The sequence below is a fragment of the Erythrolamprus reginae genome, chromosome 5 (assembly GCF_031021105.1).
Source record: "Erythrolamprus reginae isolate rEryReg1 chromosome 5, rEryReg1.hap1, whole genome shotgun sequence".
In the NCBI taxonomy this organism is placed as follows: domain Eukaryota; kingdom Metazoa; phylum Chordata; class Lepidosauria; order Squamata; family Dipsadidae; genus Erythrolamprus; species Erythrolamprus reginae.
The window spans coordinates 48374149-48398754 of NC_091954.1; positions in this window are offsets into that span (position 1 = coordinate 48374149).

Sequence of the window (24606 nt, forward strand, 5' to 3'; positions counted from 1 at the left end):
TGTGCTGAAACTGGAAACCTTAGTTGTTGGAGGATAATGACTGTAATCTTTAAAGAAATCCTAGTTTTGAGAAAAGGGAATATTAGAATGAAAAAAATATTAGAATGAAAAAAGTACCAATTCATAAAGACTGATCAAATGGGATGAAATACAGGCAGTTTATCATTACTAGCACTTGCATAAATTAACAACCTATCGGTTCTGTCTGTGCATTACTAGTTGTGTGACTCTGTAAGTTATAAATCATGGGGAATTTCAGTATGGTTCTAAAACTAATATTCCTATTTTTAAGGAAACTAATATTCCTATTAATATTCCTAAAACTAATATTCCTATTTTTAAGTTTTGGTTTGAAGATGAAAGCTTTAAGAATAATATTGAAGATAGTGTACAAGAGATTTGTAATTTCATTCTCAGGATTCATGTTGAAAATTCCCAACAGCAATTTTTTTGTTGTTTAAATCACATTTTGAAAATGTCGGCTCTTCCTTAATGCAAAAGTACCTTGCTCAGAACCGCTAATCCTTTGGCTGGGAATTTTCCTTTGTAGTTGTTCTGACCTAGGCTTCCCCAAAAGCACAGAGCCGACTCCATGTCCTGATAAAACCCCCTTTATTGAGTTTACAATGAATTCCTCCACCAGCTTACAAACCCCTCAGAATCCAAATCAACCCATACAGCCAACCAGAGACAGCACCGACCCTCAGCCAATCACGCAAACCTCCCCATCAGCAGTTCACCTCCCAATGACGCTGACCTGATCTAATGTCATCACAAGACCCTTGTGATGACACACCCATACCTGAAGTCCTTATAAAGAGAGGAACACTGACATCCCTTAACTGAAGATGTTACCTAGCTTGATAACAAAATGTTCAGAAATCATTCCATCAGGTGAGAGAACGAACACACACACATACACACTCACGCTCACTTTCTCCTTTCAAAACACATTTTGAACGATTGATAATCCTGTTTTTAATAGTGTTTATGTGCTCACCACAGGAACAATTGATAGCTATGCTAAAAGACAGTAAAGTAATAATACCATTGAGAAGGGAGGGAGAGAAGGGCAAGGAGAAAAGACCAAAGATATAGAACCTATTGACCAGTCAGTTCACCAGAATAGTTCCAAGATGGCCCCAATGTAATTGGGAATCAATGATATCTTCAGCTTCTTGTTAAGAACAAATTCCGTAACACAGGTGATAGAAAACTTTCTTGAAATTGTAAATTATGAGTTACTGGTTGTGAAGCAAGATGGCCAAAGGTGCAAAGGTGTCAGCATTATGAAATTGGCATCTGCAAGGAGTAAGGTTGAAGAACTAAAATGGTAGGCATGGCATTGGACCAGAATACCTCCGGAACCGCCTTCTACCGCATGGATCCCAGGGGCCGATAAGGTCCCACAGAGTTGGCCTTCTCCGGGTCCCCTCGACTAAACAATGTCGTCTGGCGGGCCCCAGGGGAAGAGCCTTCTCTGTGGCGACCCAGGCCCTCTGGAATCAACTCCCCCTGGAGATCAGAACGGCCCCCACCCTCCTTGTCTTTCGCAAATTACTCAAGACCCACCTATATCGCCAGGCATGGGGGAACTGAGACACTTCCCCTAGGCTCCTATATTTTATGATTGGTATGTATGTGTTGTATGGTTTTTTAACTACTGTATTGGGGTTTTATATATATATGTGTGTGTGTCACATGTTTTTTTGCTGAATTTGAAAATTAAGGGAGACTAGGGTAGATCTATTTCGGCCTTATTTTGGCCTCATCAGCTCACCCACTGGGACTTGAACCTGCAACCTTTGCCTTGTAAGGCAGAGAGTTATCTTCTAGGCTACAGTATCCAATCCCTTCAGCTCTGCACCAGGGAAGGGTTACATATTTTTGTGTCGAATCACCCTGGTGTATTGAAGGAACATCACAGCTCCTTATTTGCCTCTCGGCCCAACCCAGGGCCATTTCCAAGACAGTTAATTTTATTGATAGCCGACAATTCTATCTATCTATATATTTCTTTTAATATTAGATTTGTTTTACTATTATGTTCTTTTACTATTGTTGTGAGCTGCCCCGAGTCTTTGGAGAGGGGCGGCATACAAATCTAATAAATAATAATAATAATAATAATAATAATAATAATAATAATAATAATAATTCTGATCCCAACTCTCCCTTTTTTGCATATACATGATACAGCACAGATAAAAAACAGGCAGGATGCAGATTGCATCACTGCACCTGCCATTTTGCAGATTTTGACATCACCCCAGCCAAACATGGATTTACAGGCTATACTGATTGTTGCTTCCAAATTCTTAACTTATTGTAAGATTTATTTTCTCTGATAGAGAATATTTGTAGTTCAAGGTTAAAATGAAGAGTCCTTAATGTTCTCGGAGCTTAGTTGTTTTCTTGCAGATGTTTCATTACCAAACTAAGTTATTTCATCAGTCCTGGTTTCGTAACAAAATGTCTGTAACAAAACGATCAAGTTCAGGGAGCATCATGTTCTCTCTTCCTTTTATGGTAAATTTCCAGTTATTTATACATTTCCCCAAATCTTGCAGTTCTGATCATAAAGATTTTCAACACCACCCATTTCATCTTGGTTTACTCTTCACTGTGTTTTTATGATGTTGTTAGGGTGGGTCAGCTGTTACAGCTGGGTTGAGCCAACTGCTTAAAAGGGCTTTTGTAAATGGGCCAGGCGTTCTCCATCTTCAATGTTATGATATGCAGCTGAGGGACATATCAGTCCTGGAAATCTTGTCTGCAGCTCTTAAATGTCAGTAATGACTATATTTTTTTTCAATGACGGATGAGAAAAACTATTCAATATTTGGGGAATAATCACATTCATTAAATCAGATGAAACCAAATATAGTTTTTGTCCTAGCCCGTCTTATTGAGAAAATGTTCTTGAATTTATTAGTTCAATAAAAGAAGGATAAGCAGGTTATCTTACAAGAGGAGTTTCAAACTCATGTCATCATGATGGTGTTCATGTGACCTATTGGGACTTTCCCACCCCTTCGCTAAACGGCCTGGGCATGGCCAGAGCATGACGTATCCAGCTCGAGTTTGACATAGCCCCTCCCTGGTACAGAGCTGAAGGGATCAGGTCTGGTGGCTCAGCTGTTAATTATCTGCCTTACAAGGCAGAAGCTGCCGGATCAAATTCCAGTAAGGGTGTGGCTAGCTGATGAGGCCAGAACAAGGCTGAAATGGTGCCATCATAGTCTCCCTTAATTTTAAAATTTCAGCAAAAAAACATGTGATTGATATATATATATATATATATATATAGTATGTTTATTTTTATAAATATTGAAAATTATTTGCTGCTAGTGGCAGCAATAGGGCCCAATTTATATTAACACCTCCTTTAAAAAAAATCCTGAGAAATCATACACATTTTTCTCCTTCGTGGTCCAACCTTTTAAAAAAAATACTTGGAATAGCTGGCCATTATAACTTATTTTTTTTAGCAGCTTGGAAGTTGTAAATATAAGGCAATAAAGATTATTTCATTGATTTTCAGTGGCCTAGAATGTAACCAACCAGTAGTATCTTGAATTTGCTGTTTTCCTAAATAAATGTATGCTTGTCCTGTATCGACCAGAAGGGGGTGTTACACACTCATCTTTGTTTTGTGTCTGTGGTTAGGAATGGGAGAACTCTCCTAGGCTGTGCCTATATTTAACTGTCTTAAATGGGAAAATTTACAAAACCTGGCAGCTAAGCCTTTATTGTATTTTCTAGAAACTAGAATAATAATTCAGTTGTTTAAAAATAATGCCATAGCATTCTATAGAAAGTTAAATACAGAAATGATCAGGGTTAGAATAGAATAGAATAGAATAGAATAGAATTTTTATTGGCCAAGTGTGATTGGACACACAAGGAATTTGTCTTGGTGCATATGCTCTCAACGTACATAAAATAAAATATACATTTGTCAAGAATCATGTGATACAACACTTAATGATTGTCATAGGGGTCAAATAAGCAATGAAGAAGCAATATTAATAAAAATCTTAGGATATACGCAACAAGTTACAGTCATACAGTCAACATGGGAGGAAATGGGTGATAGGAATAATGAGAAAAACTAGTAGAATAGAAGTGCAGATTTAGTAGAAAGTCTGACAGTTTTGAGGGAATTATTTGTTTAGTAGAGTGATGGCGTTCGGGAAAAAACTGTTCTTGTGTCTAGTTGTCTTGGTGTGCAGTACTCTGTAGCGACGTTTTGAGGGTAGGAGTTGAAACAATTTGTGTCCAGGATGCGAGGGGTCAGTAAATATTTTACCCGCCCTCTTTTTGGCTCGTGCAGTATACAGGTCCTCAATGGAAGGCAGATTGGCAGCAATTGTTTTTTCTGCAATTCTGATTATCCTCTGAAGTCTGTGTCGGTCCTGTTGGGTTGCAGCACCAAACCAGACAGTTATAGAGGTGCAGATGACAGACTCAATGATTCCTCTGTAGAACTGAATCAGCAGCTCCTTGGGCAGTTTGAGCTTCCTGAGCTGGCGCAGAAAGAACATTCTTTGTTGTGCTTTTTTGATGATGTTTTTGATGTTAGGTGACCATGTTAGGTCTTGAGATATGATAGAACCTAGAAATTTGAAGATCTCTACTGTTGATACTGTGTTGTCTAGTATTGTGAGAGGTGGAAGGGTGGAAGGGTTTCTCTTAAAGTCTACCACCATTTCTACGGTTTTGAGTGTGTTCAGTTCTAGATTGTTCTGGTCACACCACAAGGATAGTTGTTCAACTTCCCGTCTGTATGCGGATTCATCATTGTCTCGAATGAGTCCGATCACTGTTGTATCATCTGCAAACTTCAGTAGTTTAACAGATGGATCGTATGAGATGCAGTCATTAGTGTATAGAGAGAAGAGAAGTGGTGAGAGTACACAGCCTTGGGGGGCACCTGTGCTAATTGTACATATATCTGATGTGATTTTTCCTAGCTTCACCTGCTGCTTCCTGTCTGTTAGGAAGCTTGTGATCCACTTACAAGTGTGTTCAGGTACCGCTAGCTGATTTAGTTTGGTTAAGAGAATGTCTGGTACGATGGTATTGAATGCTGAACTGAAGTCCACAAAGAGGACCCTGGCGTAGGTCATTGGAGATTCAAGATGTTGAAGGATGTAGTGTAGAGCCATATTAACAGCATCATCAGTTGATCTATTTGCTCGGTATGCAAATTGCAGGGGGTCTAACAGTGGATCCGTGATGGCTTTCAAATGGAACATCACTAGCCTTTCAAAGGTTTTCATAACTACAGATGTTAGAGCAACTGGTCTGTAGTCATTCAGTTCCTTGATGGAGGGCTTCTTTGGCACTGGGATGATAGTCGAGCGTTTGAAGCAGGAAGGAACATAGCACAACTCTAGTGATTTGTTGAAGATTTGGGTGAAGATGGGGGCCAATTGGTCAGCACAGACTTTTAAGCAAGAAGGAGTTATCTTGTCTGGGCCTGGTGCTTTTCCAGGCTTCTGTCTGAGAAATAGATCTTTCACTTCCTTTTCTGTGATCACTAGGGGTTGTAAACACAATGGGATGGGTTCAGTTGTAGAAGATTTAGCTGTTGTTGGTGTGTCTGGGATGGAGGTTGTGCACATAAGTGGTTGAGGTTTCTTTTCAAACCTGCAGTAGAACACATTCAGGTCATCTGCCAATTGCTGATCTCCTTCAGCTTGGGAAGGTGGTTTGCTGTAACAGGTGATGTTTTTGAGAGTTTTCCACATGTTTGCTGGTTCATTTGTTGAGAATTGATTCTTTAGCTTTTCAGAGTAGTTCCTTTTTGCTGCTCTGATCTCCTTTGTTAATATATTTCTGGCCTGATTGTACAGCATTCTATCACCTTTTCTGTAGGCTTCCTCTTTGGAATGACGTAACTGCTTGAGTTTGGCTGTGAACCAAGGTTTATTGTTACTGTATATTTTCAAGTTCCTGGTTGGTACACATAGGTCTTCACAGAAGCTGACATATGATGTTACAATATCTGTGAGTTCATCTAGATCTGCAGAGGTGTCTTTAAAAATATTCCAGTCTGTGCAGTCAAAGCAAGCCTATAGCTTTAACTTTGCTTCCTCAGTCCAAGTCCTCACTGATTTAATTATTGGTTTTGTGGCTTTATGATGGGATGGTGCTCTTGTGTATTGACAGAACATGCTATTCTTTCTTTGATGCAGCCAAGGTGGGATCAGCACAATATAAGAAATAAAAACTAGATTTGGACATGGGAAATGTCTGGTTTCATATTTATTTTCTGCCATGCAGTCATTGGCTACAATGAATTATTGTTTTAAACAAGTTGCAGAATTCTGCAACCAAAAACCCATGGTTAATCATGTTTCACAGTTTTTGTCCACTTTGGGAAAATATTTTATCAGGTATGGAGAAAAACCCACACTTAAGTATATGATGATGACTTGTAACATTGATAAGTAGAACTTTCAGCACCAGTTCTGACAAACCATGATTTCTTCCAAGCATACTGAAAAAGAAGGTTTAGTAATTTTGGCAAACACTTCCTGAATATTTTTGTTTATTTAAACTAGTAATGGTTCAAATTGAACCGTTGGGTAGATTTCAGCTTTATTTCATCATGCATTTTTAGGACAAAGTGAAGCTTTGTCCTGAATGCTGCACAAATGCTAAAGAGAAGTTATCACCATAATAGTTGCAAATATTTATTGTGGTTGATCTTTTTAAAAAAGTGCTGTGAACAAGTTGACACAAATTCCATTTGATCGTTTATCAGTATATAATTACAAGCTGACTTGGTTCTTGTATCTTTTTGTTTGGAATATTCAGGGCTGATACTGCTTTTAGAAACTAATTTAAAATACTTGGTTTTTTTAAATCAAGAATACTATGTTTCTCTAAAAAGAGGACCCACTTGAAAAGAAGCCCTATCACATTTTTGAGCCATGCAATCCAATTAAGCCCCACCCACAAAATTAGCCCCAATTAAGACCCCCACCACCCCAGGACGTAGGGGGTAGGGAGAGGCCCACAGGTAAAAAATAACCTAGGATTGGAATGGGGATGGGGGGGGGGGTAGAACTGTCCTACTTACCAGGCCTTGCACACCTTGAACCTGGCTTGCCTTCTGCAGCTGCTTGCCACCAGTCACATGCATTGCCCCAGTCTCTATTTTGCCCCAGCATCTTGCTTCTGGCAGGCATCTGAAGGTGAAACGGAGGCTGGGATGATGCATCCAAGTGGCGGAAAGTGGCCACAGAAGAAATGGGCCAGCAGTGGGCTTCTGCTGGGTGGGACTGTCAATGCCACTACCATGAGGTGAGTCAATAATTAGAACCCTCCAAAAAGAAGGCCTAGCCATTTTTTGGTGGGTCAAAAGAAAATAAGACCTGGCCTTCTTTTTGGAGAAAGACAGTATATGACTGTCTACAAGAATGGTGGAAGGTCTTAAGTATAAAACGTATCAGGAAAGACTGAATGAACTCAATCTGTATAGTCTGGAAGACAGAAGGAAAAGGGGGGACATGATCGAAACATTTAAATATGTTAAAGGGTTAAATAGGGTTCAGGAGGGAAGTGTTTTTAACAGGAAAGTGAACACAAGAACAAGGGGGCACAATCTGAAGTTAGTTGGGGGAAAGATCAAAGGCAACATGAGAAAATATTATTTTACTGAAAGAGTAGTAGATCCTTGGAACAAACCTCCAGCAGACGTGGTTGGGAAATCCACAGTAACTGAATTTAAACATGCCTGGGATAAACATATATCCATCCTAAGATAAAATACAGGAAATAGTAAAAGGGCAGACTAGATGGACCAAGAGGTCTTTTTCTGCCGTCAGTCTTCTATGTTTCTATGTTTCTATGTATATTCCTGCATTTACTGAACAGCCCTCTTAATTCTAACTTTAACCAGCTGCTATGTTCATTTGGGTTAGATGAAAATTTGTGGCTGAAACTGAAGGAAGAGCCAAAATGGGTGCATCTTGTTTTTGAAAGTCTCTTCTTAAATACTACTAGTGTTAGTTTATTACCTTGAGCTTAATAACATATTGGAGACAAGGTTCTCCTGTTTTGGTGAAATTTGGTTCCATAGGATTGAAAAAAACGACATTTTTTTTTTTAAAAAGTGATTCCTCTTGAACAAATTAAAAGAAGGAAAACAAGTATCTTATTTCTCTCCATGATTTATATGTGCAATTGCTAGTTGATGCAGACACCCATAGAAACTTGATTGTGAATATGTTCCATAGAAGTCATAAGATGCCTGAGCAAACATATTTTCAGCTTGCTAGCCTTCATTCCTTCCATTACCATAGCTGGATTCTAGTGCTTTACAACTGCACTCTTGTTTCTGAATACAAGGAGAAATAGAGCTGTAGAGTGTACGTCACTTGCAGAATGATGAAAACACATCTCAAGCCAAGAAGTACTATTACAGGTTTGCTGAAAACCTGATAAAAACATGTCATTTTTTTTTAATGGGGAAAGGAGGGCAAAACTAATAACACAGGCAAAAATCTTCCTATATCCAGAATATGACAATAGTTGAGCATCAACAAATCTAACAAGAATGTATTGCCATTGTTTACCAAACTTCAAATAATCTATCCAGGTCAAAAAATATAAGCAATATTTTACATGATACCATAATAAAGGAAATGTCCATCACTTCCTGAATTCAGTGATGGTAGGATGTACTGTAGTTGGAAGGTACCTGGGTGTCTGCTTTCATCCTCTGCATAAGAAGGAAATTATCACTGTCATTTTTAAAGATATGGCACAATAATTTAACAATCACATATCGTGTTATGAATTGAACTAAACTGGTTGAACTGCAAAAAGAACAAATTGTTCAATTCTAGATTGCTGACTAACAATGAAAATATTGCTTAAGTGTAGTATTGCGAGGTCAGGAGTTATTGGAGAAGATCTTGATGTTTGAAAAAAATACAGGACAATTGCAACAGAGGGAGATAAAAGACAAGATGGCCCAATACTATCAGAGATAATATTCTATAAGTATAAATGTACAATGGCATCTGTCAGGTGATGAAGAGCTTGACTGAAAACAACTTTTCCCTTCTGTGCAATAATATAAAAATCTCAGTCAGAAAATGCTCAAGATTTACTGTGTTACTTATTATTCTAGCTAGACTATTATAATGATTCCAACAATTTACCATGTGTGGAAGAGATCATCTAAAAATGGAGCCGGGGTGGCGCAGCAGGTAGAGTGCTGTACTGCAGGCCACTGAAGCTGACTGTACATCTGTAGCTCAGCGGTTCAAATCTCATCACCGGCTCAAGGTTGATTCAGCCTTCCACCCTTCCGAGGTGTGTAAAATGAGGACCCGGATTGCTGGGGACAATATGCTGGCTCTGTTAAAAAGTGCTATTGCTAACATGTTGTAAGCTGCCCTGAGTCTACGAAGAAGGGCGGCATAAAAATTAAATAAACAAACAAACAAATAAACAAACAAATAAACAAATAAATAATAAATAAATATCTGGTGGCTGTGGGACACAGATTAGGCAAAACTAATTTAAGATGAACTGCTATAAGACTGAGTAGCTGTGGGTCTTTATTCCAGGAACTGATGACTTAAATTATTTTAACCTTAAAGTGCTGAATAGAGTTGCATTTTCCCCTTTGGGACTGGTGCAAAATTTTGAGGGCTTTTTGGACTTGCATCCTCTGCTCAAGGAGCTGGTAGCAGCTGTAGCTAAGCAGGCCTTCCTACAAAAGCCTTCCTAGTAAGTAGGCCTTCCTACATTTTATCTGTCGATTGTACCACCTAGATTGGGGGTGAGTGGGGAAAAAAGCCCTTCAGACAGGCATGAATGCCTTGGTCACCTTGAGAATGGACTAGTGCAATGCTATTTCCATGGACTACCTTTGAAAACTCTTGAAAGCAGCCGCTGTCCCAGAATGCCACCAGATGAGCAAGCCATGCCATGCTCATGTAACCCCTTTGCTTTCTGAACTTCACTTGCTATTGGTGAGTTTTTGGGTGCGAGTCAAGGAGCAGGTTATCACCTATCATTTCATTGGTGTCTACCTTCTAGGGGCAGGTTATCACCATCATGCTGCTCTTCTCCGAGTCTTCAGACAGGGGCGGCATATAAATTTAATAAATAATAATAAATAATAATAATCATTTCATAGGGTCCACCTTCTAGAGTTTCTGTCCATAGAGTTGGCATGCTCCAATTCGCACAAAGTGTCACCTAATAGGACCTAAAAAGTATGAGGAGATTGTCAATGCCTCCTTGGGGAGGGGGTCCTTTCCGGCCCTTTATAAGGAGGCACTTGTGCGCCCCCTCCTCAAGAAGCCTTCCCTGGACCCAGCCGTGCTTAATAACTACCATCCAGTCTCCAACCTTCCCTTTATGGGGAAGGTTGTCGAGAAGGTGGTGGCGCTCCAACTCCAGCGGTCCTTGGAAGAAGCCGATTATCTAGGTCCTCAGCAGTCTGGATTCAGGCCCGGCTACAGCACGGAAACTGCTTTGGTCGCGTTGATGGATGATCTCTGGCGGGCCCGGGACAGGGGCTTGTCCTCTGTCCTGGTGCTTCTTGACCTCTCAGCGGCTTTCGATACCATCGACCATGGTATCCTTCTGCGCCGGCTGGAGGGGTTGGGAGTGAGAGGCACTGTCCTTCAATGGTTCTCCTCCTACCTCTCCAGTCGGTCGCAGTCGGTGTTAGTGGGGGGTCAGAGGTCGACCTCTAGGTTTCTCCCTTGTGGGGTGCCTCAGGGGTCGGTCCTCTCCCCCCTGCTATTTAACATCTACATGAAACCGCTGAGTGAGATCATCCAGGGGCATGGGGTGAGGTATCATCAATATGCCGATGATACTCAGCTTTACATCTCCACCCCATGTCCAGTCAGCGAAGCAGTGGAAGTGATGTGCCGGTGACTGGAGGCTGTTGGGGCCTGGATGGGTGTCAACAAACTCAAACTCAACCCAGACAAGACGGAGTGGCTGTGGATCTTGCCTCCCAAGGACAATTCCATCTGTCCGTCCATCACCCTGGGGGGAGAATCATTGACCCCCTCAGAGAGGGTTCGCAAATTGGGCGTCCTCCTCTATCCACAGCTCACATTAGAGAAACATCTTTCAGCTGTGGCAAGGGGGGCGTTTGCCCAGGTTCACCTGGTGCATCAGTTGCAACCCTATCTGGACCGGGAGTCACTGCTCACAGTCACTCATGCCCTCATCACCTCGAGGCTCGACTACTGTAACGCTCTCTACGTGGGGCTACCTTTGAAAAGTGTTTGGAAACTTCAGATCGTGCAGAATGCAGCTGCAAGAGCAATCATGGGCTTCCCTAAATATGCCCATGTCACACCAACACTCCGCAGTCTGCATTGGTTGCCGATCAGTTTCCGGTCACAATTCAAAGTGTTGGTTATGACCTATAAAGCCCTTCATGGCACTGGACCAGATTACCTCAGGGACCGCCTTCTGCCGCACGAATCCCAGCGGCCAGTTAGGTCCCACAGAGTGGGTCTTCTCCGGGTCCCGTCAACTAAACAATGCCATTTGGCAGGACCCAGGAGAAGAGCCTTCTCTGTGGCGGCCCCGGCCCTCTGGAACCAACTTCCCCCAGAGATTAGAATTGCCCCCACCCTCCTTGCCTTTCGTAAGCTACTTAAAACCCACCTCTGCCGCCAGGCATGGGGGAATTAAGACTTTTTTCTCCCCCTAGGCCGTTACAACTGTATACATGGTATGTTTGTATGTATGTCTGGTTTTTATATATTAAGGGGTTTTAATTTGCTTTTAGTATTGGATTTTATTGTATATTTTCATGATTGTTGTTAGCCGCCCTGAGTTTTCGGAGAGGGGCGGCATATAAATCCAATAAAACTTGAACTTGAAACATGAATTCTCTCCATCACAAGCACTTATTTTCTGGACCCACATGGACCCAAATCTGCCCCCCCCCAAGATCTCTCTGGTCCCTACTCTGACTGCATTTCAAAGATCCTTCGAAAATTTAGCTTTTTCCAGGCCTGGTGTTATATAAAGAATGGCACTCTGGTCCAATACAGGTAATCCTTGACTTTCGACCACAAATGAGCTTAAAGTTTCTGTTGCTAAGTGAAACATTTGTTAAATGAATTTTGCCCCATTTTATGACTTTTCTTGTTACAGCTCTTATGTAAGTCCCTGGAGTTATTAGATTAGTAGCACAGTTGCTAAGTGACTCCAGCATCCCCGCTGACTTTGCATGTCAGAATGTCACAAGAGGATCATGTTACAGTCATAAACAGTCATAAATATGAGTCAGTTGTCAGGGATCCGAACTTTGATCATATGACAATGGGGATGCTGCAATTGTTAAGTGTGAGTGTGTCAGTTTAAGTTGTAAGTGGCCATAAGCCACTTTTTTCAGTGCCATTATAACTCTGAATGGTCACTAAATGAATTGTTTGTTATAAATCAAGGACTAACTGTACTGTTTTTACAATGGATGGTTCCCAGAAACCTTATGAAGTGGGCAGCCATAAATAATAATTAAAAACAAACATTAAATGACAGGAATGCTGTAAGTATGATCCGAGTGGCTCCCCATCAATTTTGAACAAGCTTGGACTCGTAAGAATATCCTGTGGATCCTCTTGCAAAATGACCTGGGATAAAAAAATATCTGTTGTCCCATCTGCTTTCCTCTTATAAAGCACATGACCTTATATGTCAGATCACTTTTGTCTGTTTTTTTCTAGGACTATATAATGAGATGCAAATGCCCTTATTTAAAAAAAGTTTCTAGGGAAGTTTATTGAATAGAATCAGTTTGAAACTTTCACAGAAGATGCTACTGATTTGCAGCATGGAAGCTTACCATTAGAGAAAATCACCCTTCTAATATATAAAGGTGACTGATGGGGATCAAAAGAACATCTATAACCATGTTTGTGGTTCTGGGTGCTTGACAAAAATCCAACTTCATGATTTTGATCTACTAACTTATCTACCCCACTCACCCTGTCCCAACATGGGGTTTCCCAACATATTTGGAGGCCCCTGGATTACAAACGCTAAACCAGCTGTTATTCTGTTGTAAAAAAAGATAAAGGCACCTTGCAAAAGACAAAGTGATTGTCTTCCAGTGTAAAGGTGGAATTAACTTTGGTTTTCCGGCTTTAACCAAGATGTTGCTTCAGATAATTGCTTATCTGGGTAAAGGAACTGCTGTTTTTCTCTCTAAGATAGATGGTAAATATCCTTTCAGTGCTGATTAGTTGCTTCAGCAACATCTGGGAAACCTATTCAGAGCTTTGGTATGAATAAACATACTGATATACTTCTTTGCTACTTAGTCCTCTGTCGGCAAACAACAACTTCTTCTCTAATGATGGGCCAAGCTTAAAGTGCTTGATAGAAGAGTTTTGTATTCACAGTGCAATAGAAGCTATGAATAAAATAAAGCTCCCTGTGCTCTAATATTAACCTCCATATACCCAGAAATGAAAATGAGATTAATGTCATTCCAGCTAAGCACTTGAGGGCAGATAGTCAATATCCAGCTATTATATTTGCATTGTTGAGATCATGAACATAGCAGATATTCTGTGAACATTTTCTTTTAATGGATGTAGCTAATATCCAAGTGAAAGTTAAAAACAAAATTTTGTACAACTATATGTAGATTGACGGGAATGTAATTATTAGACAGACTGTCTGCAGAGCTGCTTTATTTTCTATATAATTGGCATGTTTAACAATTTATGATTATGGTTATGGGGAATCATAACCATTTTTATTTGCCCTCCATACCATACAATTTAATTTTTTTCTGCAGAGACTTTTCCTAAGCAGGACAAGTGGTAAGATTGTGTTTATTTTTTAATTTTTTAAAAGAAGTTCTTCTCTTTTGAGAAAGGATGCTTAACCTTTTTAAAATAATATTTCATTAGATTACAGCATCAAACATTAACATACAAACAGAGAGAGAAGGGAATAACAAAACAAATTAACAATGACAAAAAAAATATACCTCAAACAAATATAATATTGATGTACGTTAGACATACATATAACACGGTGATGTTGATTTCTATTTTATAGCCACGTAACAAACACATTTCCATATAAAGTAGTACATAAAAATTTCCTCTAGTATTGTTTTAAAAATTATGTTTTGCAGTGATTCTGGAAAAACACAATGTTTCTGAATTTGATTGATTTCCAAGGATTCTTCTAGGTGGGTAAATCTTAGTACCAACAATAAAAAAACTTAGTGCAACTGTTTCACACATTTCTTATCTGTTTTTTGTAATTGATAGGAATAATGCTAACAGTCATAGAAGAGCTGTCTAAAATTGCATTGCCCCTTTGCTGTTCCATTACGCTGTTGACTCATATCCAGTTTGCATTCAATTACTATTTCAAATTCTCTTTCACCATTACTATTAATAAGCTGTTTTTCTATAATATATTTTTTATTTTAGTTTGTAAGCGAAAAGCTTTGTTTCGGTTAATATTGTCACATTTTATTATTTTTATACTTCTATTCAATTCTCTAAACCCTGTCAATATTGTCCTACTTTTGTGCTATCTGCAAATTTGATTGCCATTTGCCCTCCCATTCTTTCAAATCATTAATAAAAATATTGAAAAATAAAGAGTCCCAAACTGAACCTTGTAGATGTAAACTCATTCTCTCATTCCAGTCTGTCAAATAACTAATGTGGTAAGGATTTCCCCCCCTAAAATAAGATGTATCCCCTTAATTGTCATGCTATTCAGTTCAACGTAATTGGAATGTCATGAAATGCTTTGTCAAATGTTTTGTTGAACTGAAGATATATTATGTCCATAGCATTTTCACAATTTGCTAAGGAAGTTATCCAATAAAATTATGATGGACAATATTAGTCTCACAAAAGTCTTTTCTTGACAAACCCACATTGATGTCTAGTAATTTCTGCATTTCTTCCCCAAAGTAATTATAGGGATTAACCATTCTATTATGCAATCAAATCTTCCAGGTATCAATAGTGGACTGATTGCTCTGTAATTCCTTGCAACTCTTCCACCCTCAAAGAAAAGAGCAACTTTTGAACCTCTTTAGTTATCTGGCACCTGGCTAGTCTCTAGGATTCTTCAAAGATTGACCAGACCATCAACTAATTCATTTGGTTCCTTATGATGCAATGTTCCTGTGTCTAGAGCTCGAATTTATTCAAAAAATTATTAATTAAAGCTGCAAAATTAAAGCTTTTTATCCTGTTTTACACAATTTCCTAGTGCAATAATATTTTCACATTTAAGAAGATTAAAATAGAAATTAAATGGTTCTATCTTTTTGTCCCTCTTAGCATTTTTCACTCCATTTTCATTGAGTAGCTACTATATTTTGCATTCCTTTCCCTTCCTTCCCGTACTGGAAATCCTTGACTTGCAACCATTCATTTAACAACCATTCCAAGCTGACTGCCAAATAAGTGACTTAGGACCAGTGCTCAAACTTATAACTGCTACATTTCCAAAGTTCACATAATAAAGCAAATGTAACAGCGGGAAAGCTGAGATCTCTTAATAACCACAGCAAAAAAAAAAAAAAAGTTGTAAAGTCAGACATGACTTAGCAATTGCATCACTTAGTGAAGGAAGTTCTGTTCCTTCTTGTGGTCATACGTTAAGATCCACACGTATTTACAAGTATTTGCTGCTATCAAGGGGTTGATTGAATTTTTATAGCCTGAATATGGATGCCCAATAACTACTGAATCCTTATTGTTATTCTCCTTTTTAAAAAACTTTCGTAACATATAGACCCTACTAGTAATGGACACTTCAGGCGGGAGGTCGCTGTGTGAGACTGGAGGGGAGCCAGGCAGGAGAGAGAGTAGCTCGTCTGAGGCCACGAAGGTGGAAAGAGCAAAAAAGCAAGGAGCACAGACGCAGCAGCAGCAGCAGAAGCAGGGAAAAAAAAGGAAAGTCAAGCCAAGACCAGTAATCCAGGAAGTGACAGCTGCTGATCAGCTGGAGCTGCGCAAGCATCTTCATTTCTGCCGGTGGAACTGCGTTCCACCCCGTCCTGCCTGCTGCCCACCCCTGCACCCTACCTATACTTTTGAGGTATCTGTACATATTTTTCTTTGATTATCTAATCTATGTATTTCTTTAATCTTCAGATTCACAGTATCCTCAACTATAACCACATTGGGCTTCTTTTTCCCTCCTTCTTCTCTGAAATTATTGCAATAGTGGCTTTGATGTCTTTTTAAAAAGAATATCTACCCTTCTTCAGCTGTTTCCTCTAGTAGATATTCTTGCCAGACAATCCTGCTTTTCTTTTGTCTTAAAGTGTTTTGGAATCTAGCTTGTTATTTTTATTTTATTTGAAAGCAATGATATGTGTTTGAGAAATGCAGCCATTGAAAAAGATGCCAAGGTGGCTAGACACTGTCACTAAGGACATAAGCACAAGGTTGCATAAGTTCAAAGATGCGGTTCCTGACAGACAGTTCTATTGAAAAAGGTCATGAAAAGTCAGACGTGACCGAGTGACTAAACAATAAAAAATTCAGCTTTAGTTCCCCTTAAAGATAAATGGCCAGTTCCCCTTAATGTTCTATTAGTTATATTTCCTCAGTCAAGCCTTCCCTACCCCTTGGTTCCAACTCGAGGGTAGCTGATCTTCTTGTTCCTCCTTCCAACTTCGAAAGAGAAAATTGCCTGTAAGATAAGTTGGGAATTTTCTGGTAGAACCATGCTTAACAAGGTTTTCTTCCCAGTAGGTTAAAGTTCCCCTTCATGTCTCTGACAGATCTGTATTCTGGAAGGCACCACCACATTTTCTCCTCATCATTCAGGCAATGAAATGTACAATATTAATTTGGTGAGTAGTCCTTGACTTACGACTACAATTGAGCCCAAAATTTATGTTGTTAAGTGTTGTGGTTAGCTCTGACCCAGCTCCTGCCCCAAGGAATGTGCAGGTGGATGTGGGGGAGACATCCACATGCTGCAGGCCTGTTTTGCTCCCAGTGGGATCTGCCGACGAAGTCTCCTCTGACCAAGGAGGCCTGAGTCACAGGGAGGAGGAGAGTTTGGCAGACAGCCCAGGAGGAGATCAATCATCTCTATCATCTCTGGATTCTGAACAAGAATTAATGACACATCCACGCATGCGTAGAATGTTGCATAGGAAGCAACAACTGAAGGATTATTACAAGAGAAAATGAGGCCACCTGTGGTTGGGTGGGGCTGCTGTAATTAGTGCTGCTGCTATAAATAGCAGCGTGTGGGTTTGGCCGTTGTGGAGAATTATCTGATCGTTGTGTTTCATGAATGTCTTGCTGACTCCGGCCTTTGTTTGTTGACTTTTCACCACTTTGAAACCAAAGCAGAGCAAAGTGTGTTTCACTTTGTAGAAGAAGAAGGGCGGTGACTTTCTTCACAGCTGCAAGCTAAGCACTTACGAACTGATAAGGGACTTGTACAAACTACCAGGTTGTTTTGGGACAAGTGCTCTTTGCAATACAAAAAGAGTGCTTAGTTTATTTTGAATTTTGTGATAAATAACATTGTTTTGAATTTTCAAACATGTATGTGTCTGAAATTTGTACTTTTGAATTTTAATTTTAATTTAAGTGAGACATTTAAATGAGTTTTATCCCATTTTATGACTTTTCTTGCCACAGTTGTTAGGCGAATCACTGCAGTTGGTAAGTTAGCAGCCTGGTGGTTAAGTGAATATAGCTTCCCCATGGACTTTGCTTGTCAGAAGGTCACAAAAGGTGATCACATGACCTTGAGATGGCCATAAATATGAACAGTTGCCAAGCATCTAAATTTTTAATCACATAATCATGAGGATGATGCAAAGGTCATGACTGTGAAAAACGGCCAGCAATCACTCTTTTCAGTGTTGCCGGAAGTTTGAACTGTCATTCAATAAACTATTGTATGTTGAAGGCTACCTGAATTTGTTCTTCCACTTATTTTAATTCCTTATTAAAAATTCCAAGTTCATTGCCTGGACTTAGCTGACAATGGACAGTTTTAACACCAGAAATTAATAGAATTTAACAATTCTTCTTCTCTATTCTGTGTTTCTGCTGAACAAATTATATTCTTTGTTGCTCTATTCCAATTATGGAATTCATCCCACTAAAACTCATGTTTGCTTTCCTGTAAAAGATCAAGCTGATATCAATTGTTTCCTGTGCTTTGAGATGGTGTATAGTTATGAACTTTTAGTCATGAACTTTTAAACCAAAGCTTTTCCTGATTTTTTCAATGAGCAGTTTACTAGGTCAAAGTATGCTGTGATATTCCCATTTCTTTCTATAGTACATATCTTTACTTTAGGCCAGTGATGGTGAACCTATAGCACGGGGGCCACAAATTGCATGTGGAATCATATCTACTGGCACACGAGTCATTGCCCTAGCTCAGCTCCAATGTAGAAACATAGAAGATTGTCGGCAGAAAAAGACCTCATGGTCCATCTAGTCTGCCCTTATACTATTTCCTGTATTTTATCTTAGGATAGATATATGTTTATCCCAGGCATGTTTAAATTCAGTTACTGTGGATTTGCTAACCACGTCTGCTGGAAGTTTGTTCCAAGGATCTACTACTCTTTCAGTAAAATAATATTTTCTCACGTTGCTTTTGATCTTTCCCCCAAATAACTTCAGATTGTGTCTCCTTGTTCTTGTGTTCACTTTCCTATTAAAAAGACTTCCCTCCTGAACCTTATTTAACCCTTTGACATATTTAAATGTTTCAATCATGTCCCCCCTTTTCCTTCTGTCCTCCGCACTATATAGATTGAGTTCATTAAGTCTTTCCTGATACGTTTTATGCTTAAGACCTTCCACCATTCTTGTAGCCCATCTTTGGACCCGTTCAATTTTGTCAATATCTTTTTTATAGGTGAGGTCTCCAGAACTGAACACAGTATTCCAAATGTGGTCTCACCAGCGGGATCACAATCTCCCTCTTCCTGCTTGTTATACCTCTAGCTATGCAGCCAAGCATCCTACTTGCTTTTCATACCACCAGACCATACTGCTCACCTATTTTGAGACTGTCAGAAATCACTACCCCTAAATGTGCATGTGTGTGCCAGCCAGCTGATTTTTGGCTCACATGGAGGCTCTGGAAGGGCGTTTTTTGGCTTCCAGAGAGCCTCTGGAGGGTGGGGAGGGCATTTTTACCCTTCTCCAGCTCCAGAGAAGTCTTTGGAGCTTGGGGAGGGTGAAACATGATCCTACTGGGCCCACCAGAAGTTGAGAAATAGGCCGTTTCCGGCCTCCAGAGGGCCTCCGGGGTGGGGTGGGAGAAGTTTTTTTCTCCCTTCCTGGGAATTGAATTATGAGTGTGGGCACTCATGCATGTGCGATAGCACACGTGCATGCTCTTTCAGCACCCGAGGAAAGAAAGATTCACCATCACTGCTTTATGCTTTACATTTTCTATCCCCAGGGTTCAATTTGAAACCTTCTACTCAAATTTTTCATGCTTCAGCCAGACATATTTTTACCAGTCCTTTTGAGCTGCAACCCATCTAATGTCAGTGGTTTATCATCTAAATAATTCAGACCATAATTCTGGAAATTAAATCTCTTTTAGCTTCCTTTCCTCAGCCAGTTATTTATGTGGAGAATTCTTCTTTTCATGGTTTTTCCATGGACTAAAAGAATGAATGAACTACTGTTTGAATTCCCAGGGTCCTAAACTTCCTCCTTAGGTCTTTAACCAGACCATGCTGATATGGTTGCAATGTTGTTGGGGTTGGGGTTTTTTTTTTTGGTGTGTGTGTGAGAGAGATACCATTTGTTCCCACATGCATCAACAGAAAGGAATTTGTATTACTAGGAACTTGATAAGTTCCTATCATGAACTTTACTGCTGGAAAATAACATACTTCATGGGTTGATAGGTCAGTTGGTAACCTTTTATTCTCCTCAGTTCTTTACAGTGAATACCCAATTATCATGGTTCTTTATCTTCTTGCCTAGCATAGTCATATTCTTCTTCCTTTCTTGTCCCATCCTGCCCGCAGTTCCACAACCTCTCACCCATTATTCCTCCAAAAGGCTTAGATACTATTTTATGTGCAAGAGCCTGAAAATTATTCATGGCAAAATATCTTGTTCGCCAGCCTTTCTTCTTTCACTATCTTCCTTATGATCAATAATTTCAGTTTTTGATGTATAGAGTCTGTTAAATATGCACTGAGGTAAATGTAAATAGTTAAAATGGTTGCTGGATTCTGATTGGCTAAGAGTTTGACAGTAGGATTTTAGCGGGAAAAATAAAGTATAAAAGGAGCGCACTGGCACTGTTTATTCCAGTCGCGTTCTTACCTGAAGTCACTTACAAAAAGAGCTGTCCTGTCCTTACAAATAAAAAGAGCTTAAAGAACCAACTGTCTCAGTATTTTTCAGTCTCTTTTCTTGATCTTGTCAATTTTACCCTCTATCTCAGGGATGTCAAACTCGTGTAGGATGGATGTGTCACATGCTGGCCATGCCCACTCCCAGTTTAGTGAAGGGGGAAAAGTTGTGATATGTCAGGCAAATTTGACACCCCTTCTCTATCTCATAAAGTGCATATCCTTTGACTGTTTCTTCAAGAACTGATACAAACTGGCAACTATATACCGGATTGTTCTTGGCAGGAATGCAAACACGACACAACATTGCGGGCCACAAGTGCAAACTCCTGCCCATTCATTTATTCATGTATTTTTTATGGCTCTGTCAGCAGAAAAATCCTACCTCTTGCTTCCCGCTCAGGTCTCTCAACTTAGTTAAACACATGCTTTTAGGATTCCTCTGCTGATAAAATTAGCTTCCTCTGTCTGCTTATTCAGTGAATTATTAAAAGGCTATCCATTTCAAATGTAATAATTGAAATTGGACAGAAGACAAGGCAATCCCTCAGTTATACAATGCTGGGGACATTTATATGGTAGGCTTTTACTCTGGGATGCTATATGATTCCAGATTTTGCTTATGTAATCCTAGTGGATTTGGAAAACATTCACGAAATGACTTAAACAGTTATAAATTTGGGAAATACCACTTCTGGCTGACCCCAGAGTGGGGAGGGAATGGGGATTTTACAGTATCCTTCTCCTGCAGTGGGGGGAGGGGGGATGGAGATTTTGCAGTATCCTTCTCCTGCCACACCCACCAAATCACGCCTACCAAGCCACACCATGCCCACCAAACCACGCCCACAGAACCGGTAGTAAAAAAATAGATTTCATTCTACTCACTTTGTAGAATGTCAAAGTGTATGTCTCCTATTCTCTTTTGCTAGTGAAAGTCACACCAGGTGGGATTATAGGTGCAGAAGAAATTAATGTACCAAGCAACCAAGCAACCAAGCAACCAAGCAACCAAGCAACCAAGCAACCAAACAACCAAGCAACCCGGCAACCCGGCAACCCGGCAACCCGGCAACCCAGCAGAAGACCCTATACAATTTGTTCAGTATCTTCTTAAAAACTCTAGTGATGGAGCACCCACAACTTCTACTAAAGGCAAGCTGTTTCACTGGTTAATTGTTTTCACTGTTAGGAAGTTTCTCCTTAATTCCAGGTTGTTTCTCTCTTTGATTAGTTTCCAACCATTGTTTCTTGTCCTGCTCTCTAGTGCTTTGGAGAATAATTTGACCCACTCTTTGTGGCAGCCCCTCAAATACTGGACTAGTGTATCATGTCACTCCTACTCCTTCATTTATCTACACTAGCCATAATCAGTTCCTGCAACTATTCTTCATATGTTTTAGTCTCCAGGCCTTTAATCATCCCTACTTGTTTATTTATTTATTTATTTTATTTATTTATTATTTAGATTTGTATGCCGCCCCTCTCCACGGACTCGCAGCAAAATATAACAAATCGTAACAAATCCAAATAAATTTAAAATATTTTAAAAAGTTTAAAAAGAACCCCATTTACTAACAAGCACACACACAAACATACCATGCATAAATTGTACATGCCTGGGGGAGGTGTTTCAGTTCCCCCATGCCTGACGGCAAAGGTGGGTTTTAAGGAGTTCTTCTCTGCACTTTTGCTAGTGTCTCTCAACATCATTTTTGTAATATGTCTCTCCAGGTAGATTCTCTGTATAACTTCTAAAGGCTGGATAGAATCTGTATTAAGTTGTGATATCAGATTGGAAGACTATTCTTTCTTTTCTCTAACAAAATCCTACGTAGCAAGGATAGGTCTCGTGATATTTTTCCTGAAGGAAATAAGTACCTGATTGATCAGATCAGTGGTGAAATCTATTTTTTTCCTACCGTTCTGTGGGCGTGGTTTGGTGGGCGTGACTTGGTGGGTGTGGCAGGGGAAGGCTACTGCAAAATCTCCATCCCCCCTCCCCCCACTGCAGGGGAAGGATACTGCAAAATCCCCATTCCCTCCCCAATTGGGGCCAGCCAGAAGTGGTATTGGCCAATTGTCCGAATTACTCAAAATCTCCACTGCCGGAACATATCAGAACCTGCTGAATTTCACCCCTGGTCCAGTTAAATGAGAATTTGGGTTAGTTTATTTTTTTGAAGAGTAGTTACCAAGAATATTTGCACATAGATCAGAATGAATTTAATTAGGCAATGAATATGATAGAAAGCGAAACTGAATGATTTCCTAGTTCTGTACAGCCCACTTAAAAACAGATGGCTAACTAGCAGCCAACCTGAAGCAGTTTCATGAGGGTTTTTTTCACCCCTTACATGAAAGCTTTGTCCGAGGAAGCAGCTGTTAGTCCAATATTAAGGGAAACCTGAGGGCAGATAGTCTTGTTGTTCCAGTTCCAGTTACAGCTAAGACCAGTGAGTGAGACACTATCAAGTTACTTGCTATTAACAAACTGAATGAACCTCCTGATGGAAATGGAGCCATTTCTGCCTGAGAACTGAGCTACCAATTCACTAAGGAGACATATCCATGGTTATGAACAAGAGAGAAAGTGCGATTAATGCATAGGTGACTGCCCTTTTGTACGGAAAGAAAACCGGTCAGATAAATTTCCCACATGTGATGTCCAGTTTTGGATGTTTGTATTTGGGGAAATATAACAGGGAGGTTGGCCAGTCTGGAATGGAACTAAATATTGACATGCCTTCTCTTCAAAAGCACTGCCATCTGTGGTATCCAGCAATGCTCTTCCTGATCCTATTGGCCTGTTTGATTTAATAGCTTGCTTTTGCTCTAACAAATGGCATTCAAAGCCATCGACAATGAATGAGGTTTTTTTTTAAAAAAGCACAGTTAAAAACAAAATTTAAAATAACTCATTAACAAAATAAGCAACGTCAGCCAGCAAAACGGCCCATGGTATATTCGGGTTTCTTCCTGTGTAGGATTTGGAAATTTCTGGCGATGTTTTGATGAGGTCCCACTTGTCATCTTCAGGCTGGTGTTTCTGTCCTTGTTCTAGGGCGAACACACGTGAAAATCTACGAAAACACACACACACACACACACACACACACACACACATCCATCAGGAAGAATAACAGAGACCTGTCTAGACACCTGGTTAGCTTTCCAACCTTCTCTGATTCTGGGCCTATATTAGCTTGTCATTTTTTCTCTTTGTTTGGAAAAATAGAACTGCATTTTTTTGCTCCTGCCCAGAACCTAAACAAGCTTTCTGTAAGCTTTATTCCAGCACTGCATAGACACTGTCAGCAGAGTTATTAGTGGGGAAAGAGATTTTCAGAAATTCATACTTGCCCTTCTGCTCTTCTGGACAGACTAGTATGGAAAAATTCCAGTTGGCCATGTATGAGCTGCAATTAATCAGCCATTTCTACAGAGATTTATTAGTTTTTACTTTGGTTTTCATTTTTAATGCCAATGATTTAAACCCTGTTATAAACAATACCCCAACATGTATGATTCTAGAACCAATTGTTCTTTACTTTTAAGCCCCATTTCAAGAAAAACTTAAAACCTGCTTGCCTAGGGTCATGAAGGAGATGCTGTTGGCTGGAGGTAATTGATGCAGTAACAGAGAAGGCACTCCACCTCTCTCCTCCAAATCCTTGATTGTTTTAATTTATTTTAATTTGTATAACTTTAGTCTGTTTATATACTGTATTTACAATTGTCTGATGTTTGCATGTTTGATCTTGTTGTAAACGTGCTCAGGGTCACATTGAACTGCAAGATGGGCAGCACATAAATTTTGTGATGATAATAATAAATTTTTTTTCTTTTCTCCACATAGAAAAAGTTCCAAAAGCTTTAGGAAAAAAAAAGTCATTTCCTGGCTTATTTGAAAAATGTCTCCAGCCGAGCTTTTTCAGCTGCTCCAAGCTAACAACTAAATGGATAGATAAACAATACATTAAAAAGTAGGTGATTTCCAGAGAGGATCTCTAGATCAGGAGTCTCCAACCTAGGCAACTTTAAGACTTTAATTAAGAATTCCTCAGCCAGCTTCTAGGAATTTGTTGGTCAACCAATTGTTCCTCGGGATCCTTGAATCTACACTTAGGCAGGACGGATCGGAGGTGAGTAATGAAATCGTTGGTTGACTCACCCTCAGATTGGCGCATTTGTGCAAATTGGTGGCAGTAGACTCGAACAGGAGTGGTCAGTTGAAA